Raw genomic sequence first — 6371 nt, forward strand, 5'->3', positions numbered from 1 at the left:
GTTGATGTTCCCCACATCTCACTATTGCCACCTCTTCTTTGTATATGTTCCATATCGTTCTCCTGTCTTGTACTTAGCTCCAGTTTCCCTCAATATCTGGAATAGTTTTTTCCATTGAGCCTTATCAAAGGCTTTTTCGAGGTCAATAAATGCTATGTAGTGTCCTTTCCTTTTTCCATTCTTTTTTCTATTATGAGCCTTAGGGCCATAATGGCTTCTCGCGTACCTCTCCCTCTTCTAAAGCCAAACTGGTCTTCTGTGAGCATGCATTCCACGTTCCCTTCAATTCTTCTGAGGAGGATGGTCGTCAAAATTTTTGATGCATGTGATGTTAGGCTGAGGGTTCTGTATTGTGCACACGATTTTGCTGGCATTTTCTTTGGTAATGGAACAATAATACACTTTTTGAAGTCCTCAGGCAGCTCTCCAGTATCATATATTTGGCAGATTAATTTATACAATTTATCTTTTATTTCTGTTCCAGCTGCTTTTATGATTTCTGCAGGGAATGAGTCAATTCCTGGTGCTTTTCCGTGCTTAAGTGCCTGTAGTGCCTGATCAAATTCAGACCTTAGTATGCTGTCTCCTAGTTCATCTTTATCTACTTCGTCCTCACTTTCAATCATGTCATCTTGTACGTTGCCTCCATATAATTTCTCTAGGTATTCCTTCCACGTAAGTGCTATATCTTCATGATTATACACCATCTTATTATCCTCTCTTATTAGGGCATTACATCTAATCCTTTGTCCTCCTGAGAAGAAGCGTTTCACTGTTTTGTATGCTAATTCAAGTTTCCCTTCCTTCAGAAGGTCTTCAACTTCTTTGCATCTGTCTTCAAGGAATCTTTCTTTTATTTGCTTCAACTGCCTGTTGATTTTGTTCCTAAGCACTCGGTATGCCGTTTTCCCTTCTTCCGTTTCATTATTTTTGAGCTTCCTTCTTTCCTCAAACGTAAGTATTATTTCATCAGTTATCCACTCCTTCCTCTTTTTAGGTTTTTGTTTTCCAATTATCTCTTCAGCTGCTTTTATTAGGCCATCTCTCATATTTTCCCAATGTTGTTCTACATTCTCTATAGGATGCTGTTGAATTAGATCCTTAGCCCTTTCTTGGAACTCCTTCTGCGTCTCACGGTTTCCAAGCTTCCCTATATCCAGTTTTCCATTTCCTATTTTCTTCCTTATGCATTTGAACTTGAGTCGGCATTCCGCAACAACCATGTTGTGATCACTCACAATATCTGGGCTTGCGTATGCTCTAGAGTCTTTTAGTTGATTTCTAAATCTATTTTTGACTAGAATGTAATCAATTTGGTATCGTTATCTATCCCCTGGTGACTTCCAGGTGTACTACGGGGGTGATGTTGAAACCACGTGTTCGATATTATCAGTTGATTCCTGTTACAAAATTCTATAAGTCGGTCTCCTCTATCATTCCTTTTACCAAGGCCGTAGCGTCCAACAGCTGGCTGTACCTCTTTATCTCCTACTATTGCGTTCCAGTCTCCCATGATTATTAAATTTGTTTCTCCTTTGATTCCTCTCAAGGCTCCATTTAACTCTTCATATACAGCTTCAACTTCCTCATCCTCCTGGTTTGTGGTAGGCATATAGACCTGTATCACAACCGTCTCTGTAGGTTTGGTATCCAGACTGACAAGTATTATCCTTCCTCCATATTGTATATATCCCTTCACTCTCTGCCCCAATTTTCGACTCATAACTACTCCAACCCCACCTGCTCCAGGTCTATCTTCTATCGTTCCTGTGTGAATTATCCTGTACTCATCACTCCAGAAATCTCCGCAGTTAGGCCATCTCATTTCAGACACTCCTAGTATATCCATTTTCTTCATTTCTTGCTTAAGGTTTTCGAGCTTCCCCATCTGCAGTAAGGTGCGGACGTTCCACGTTCCAATTCTACTGTAGCTCTTTTTATTTCCTTTCTTCCTATGAACTGTTGAAACGAGATCTCTGGTAGTCCCCTCCCGGAGAACCGAATGAGGGGCTATTACTCCGGATTGCATTTTTACTAGAGCTTGTTTCATATTCATATTATGGCTGCTGATACTTGAGAAATCTAATTAGATCTTTAATGAAGTGGTTTCTCCTTGCCTTCTTCATTATATGCCGTTGGCCATCATGTGGCTCTTCCGCCTTTAGGGACAGTTTCCCATCCCAAGGACAAGAGAGCGCCCTGCCTCTACCTGCTCATCCGCCCTCCTAGGAGGCCGTTTCGCTTGGTAGAGGGTGTCTCCTTATTCCGGGAGATACTCGGTCGCCATATCCTCGTTAGTGGTAACAGGGTGTACCGTGCAGCAATCCTTGGCTGCAACTCGTGAAGGTGAGGTTGGCATTTGTATGGAGAGGCTGTTTGAGACGCATCACATACCTTACACCCCAATTTTAGTAACACATTAAATCACACCATTATAAAGGGTGTAAATTCTACTAAATATTTAGGGATTACAATTAGGAGTAATTTAATGGGAAAGTGAAGGAAAGACTACGATTTACTAACAGAACACTTACAAAATATAACAGGTCTACTAAAGAGACTGCTTGCACTACGCTTGTCCGCCCTCTTCTGGAGTAATGCTTTATTATCCGCATCAGGTAGGATTGACGGAGGACATGGAAAAAGTTCATAGGAGGGCAGCTCATTTTGTATTATCGCGAAATATGGGAGAGTCTGCTACGGTTATGGTACGCAAATGAACTTTCTCCTCAGAGTCTGAAAATATTTTGCCGGTGCCCATCTACATAGGCGAAAAAATGTAAATTAGCGTTAGGCGTCATTGGCCGAGAGGCCCCTTGCGGGGCAGGTTCGGCCTCCTTGGTGCAGGTCTTATTACGTTCGACGCCACATTGGGCGACCTGCGAGCCAGATGGGGACGAAATGATGATGAAGACAACACAACACCCAGTTCCTGAGTGGAGAAAATCTCCGACCCAGCCGGGAATCGAACCCGGGCCCGTAGGACGACAATCCGTCACGTTGACCACTTTTTTTTTTTTTTTTAATTTTGTTCTGTGTTGTTCGTTGGGTTTGGTGTGGGCGGACGTTACGAGACATCCGTTCAAGTTGATCGTTGATTCCTTAACTCAGTTTTTATTACAGAGGGCGATCAGGTTTATGTGTACGTTCTTCCCTCGTGGGGTTAGAGAGTGTAACAGTAGAGAAATACACTATGTGATCAAAAGTATCCTGACACCTGGCTGAAAGTGACTTAAAAGCTCGTGGCTCCCTCCATCAGTAATGCTGGAATGCAATATAGTGTTGACCCACACTTAGCCTTGATGACAGCTTCCACTCTCGCAGGCATACGTTCAATCAGGTGCATGGCACATTCTGCACGGAGTGCTGCATTGGGGAGAGGTATCGATGTCGGTCGATGTGGCCTGGCACGAAGTCGGAGTTCCAAAACATCCCAAAGGTGTTCTATAGGATTCAGGTCAGGACTTTGTGCAGGCCAGTCCTTTACAGGGATGTTATTTTCGTGTAACCACTCCGCCACAGGCAGTGCATTATGAACAGGCCCTCGATCGAGTTGAAAGATGCAATCGCCATACCCGAATTACTCTTCAGCATTGGTAAGCAGGAAGGTGCTTATAACATCAATGTCGGCCTGTGCTGTGATAGTGCCACTCAAAACAAAATGGAGTGCAAGCCCCCGCCATGAAAAACACGACCACACCATAACACCATCGCCTCCGAATTTTAATGTTGACACTAAACACGCTGCCACATGACGTTCACCGGGCATTCGCCATACCAACACCCTGCCATCGGATCGCCACATTGTGTGTCGTAATTTGTCACTCCACACAACGTTTTCCACTGTTCGATCGTCCAATGTTTACGCTCCTTACACCAAGCGAGGCGTCGTTTGGCATTTACCGGCGTGATGTGTGGCTTAAGAGCAGCAGCTCGACCATGAAATCCAAGTTTTGTCACTTCCCGTCTAACTGTCATAGTACTTGCAGTGGATCCTGATGCAGTTTGGAATTCCTGTGTGATGCTGTGGATGGATATCTGTCCATTACACATTACGATCCTATTCAACTGTCGGCTGCCTCTGTCAGCCAACAGACGAGGTCGGCCTGTACGCTTTTGTGCTGTACGTGTCCCTTCACGTTTCCACTCCGCTATCACGTCGGTGTGGAAATCTCGTGTACAGACGTATGACACAAGAGACACCCAATCACTTCACCAAGTTTCTAAGTCCGTGAGTTCCGGGGAGGGACCCATTCTGCTCTCTCACGATGACTAATGACTACTGAGGTCGCTGATATGGAGTATCTGGTAGTAGGTGGCAGCACAACGCACCTAATATGAAAAACGTATGTTTTTTGGGGTGCCTGGATAGGTTTGATCACAGTGTAGCTTAAAGGTGTTTCGACGAATCCTCTGCCAGGCATTTAATTGTGAATTGCAGAGTATTAATCGGTTGATTTTATACATACGCAAGAACTGTAATGTTTGTGTTAGTTCTGACAATGGCATTATAATTGATGAGTGACGTCACACAGGCACGCAGAAAAGCTGATTCGATGAAAAGAGTTGGTCGAGTGACTCTGCACCACACTAGACCTGATATACACAAGGAATTTGGACATCATAGACAAACTAAACCAGGCTTTGTGATAGTAGCGACTTCAAGTGGCACAACTGGGAACACTGAGCTCCGACTTCGACATCTAGGGCGTCAGCATCACCAGAGAGTAAGTGAAACTACAGTAGTAAGTTACTAAAAGAGAAGGAAATTGGCGACTTCCAGTCGATAGTTCTGAGCTAAAGGAGTAAATTACGCCAGGAGTAAATTTTTCATTTACATCCGAAGTAAATTTATTTACTCCATTTCTTGTGGAGAGCACCATCGAAGAGTGCACTCCTACATTAGTAACTTAAGGAGCAAATAAGGCCAAAATTCACTCCTAAGCAGTAGTATGAATAAAGTAATAGAGTAAGGTACGATCTTTGAGTACTGTGCTTTAATTCTATGGATTATATGGACAACAAAGATTATATAGAGGTGGAGGAAGAGGTGAACATCCCAAGAATGAGTGTTGTAATGGGGAGAAGAGAGACCCAGTTGCCATGTATATCGACAGTGATTTCAAAGAGCAGTTTGGGATTCTTAAGGAATCTTTTGAGTTGCTACTTGGATTGCCGCAACCGTTACTCCAGCATTATTCTGAAAGGAACCGTGCTTTATCTCCTAGGCTGCAAGTTCTTTGGGGATAGAGAATTTTGGGGATAGAGAATCTTTCGCACAGGAACTTACCGAATCGTAGCAGGGGTTCTCATTAATATCCATCGGACTACTTCTGGAAGACCTGTTAACAGTGTGATAAACAGTTTAATTGCCTTAAAGCTCCTGCATGTGTACATGCCACAGAGCCAAGAAAATATATCAAATAATAAATGGGAACTCTATCGAACTGGTTGATTCCCAAGTGTCATAGGGGCCATAGGTTGTGTTCATAAACCCATACTTCGAACTTATGGAGCGCAAGCAGAACTATACAGAAATTGCAAGATCTATCAGTAGACAAATCATCTGTGGTGCCAATATGATGATTTTGAACTTGGTATGCTGCTGGCTGGGTTCCACGCTTGATGCACGTATTGGGGACAACAGTAATTTACTGCAGAATTTGAAAATGGATAATATGTGGGTGTCTTGTTGGAGATAGTGGACATGCTCTCTCCCGACATCTTACGACGCCTGTGTTCCGAGCCCACGCAGGAGACGAATTGCGCTACAATAGAGCCCAGAGTAATACCAGAGCGTAACAGAGCGAGCGTTCGTATTTTGAAGAAACGTTTCCAAATTCACACTGAAGCAATCAATTTAAACCAAACAAGTGTGGGAATATTATTGTGGCTGCTGCAGCTCTACACAACTCTTGATTAGAAGTTAGAGATTTGTTTCACCCTGGTGCCGTGGATGTGAATGACATCGAAAATATGCATTTCAGCCCGAAGCAGATGCTGCAGGCCAAGCTGTCAGAAGGTCTATTATATTTAATTACTTTAATTAAAATTGTACCTTGTTTGCTAGTAAAATTAGAAGAAAGACTTTTTCTTGTTTAATGAATAAATAAGCCACCGGATTTTCACTACTGCAGTAAAAAGTGACTCATATTAATTAAGTGTAATTTTATAGTTATGTTCTTTCTGTCATTCTTTTTTGTTAAGGGATTAACATTCTCATTTTATTTCTTAAGTCAGTATACAAAGCCATACAGTTTTTCCATTATTTCTAAAAAAAAAGACTTATTTTATAATATTACAAATTCAGATAAATATTAGAATGTGGTATTAACAAATATTAGTACCGATTCTGAAATGATAAACACAAA

This window comes from Schistocerca americana, chromosome 4 (genome assembly GCF_021461395.2).
Source record: "Schistocerca americana isolate TAMUIC-IGC-003095 chromosome 4, iqSchAmer2.1, whole genome shotgun sequence".
Lineage (NCBI taxonomy): Eukaryota > Metazoa > Arthropoda > Insecta > Orthoptera > Acrididae > Schistocerca > Schistocerca americana.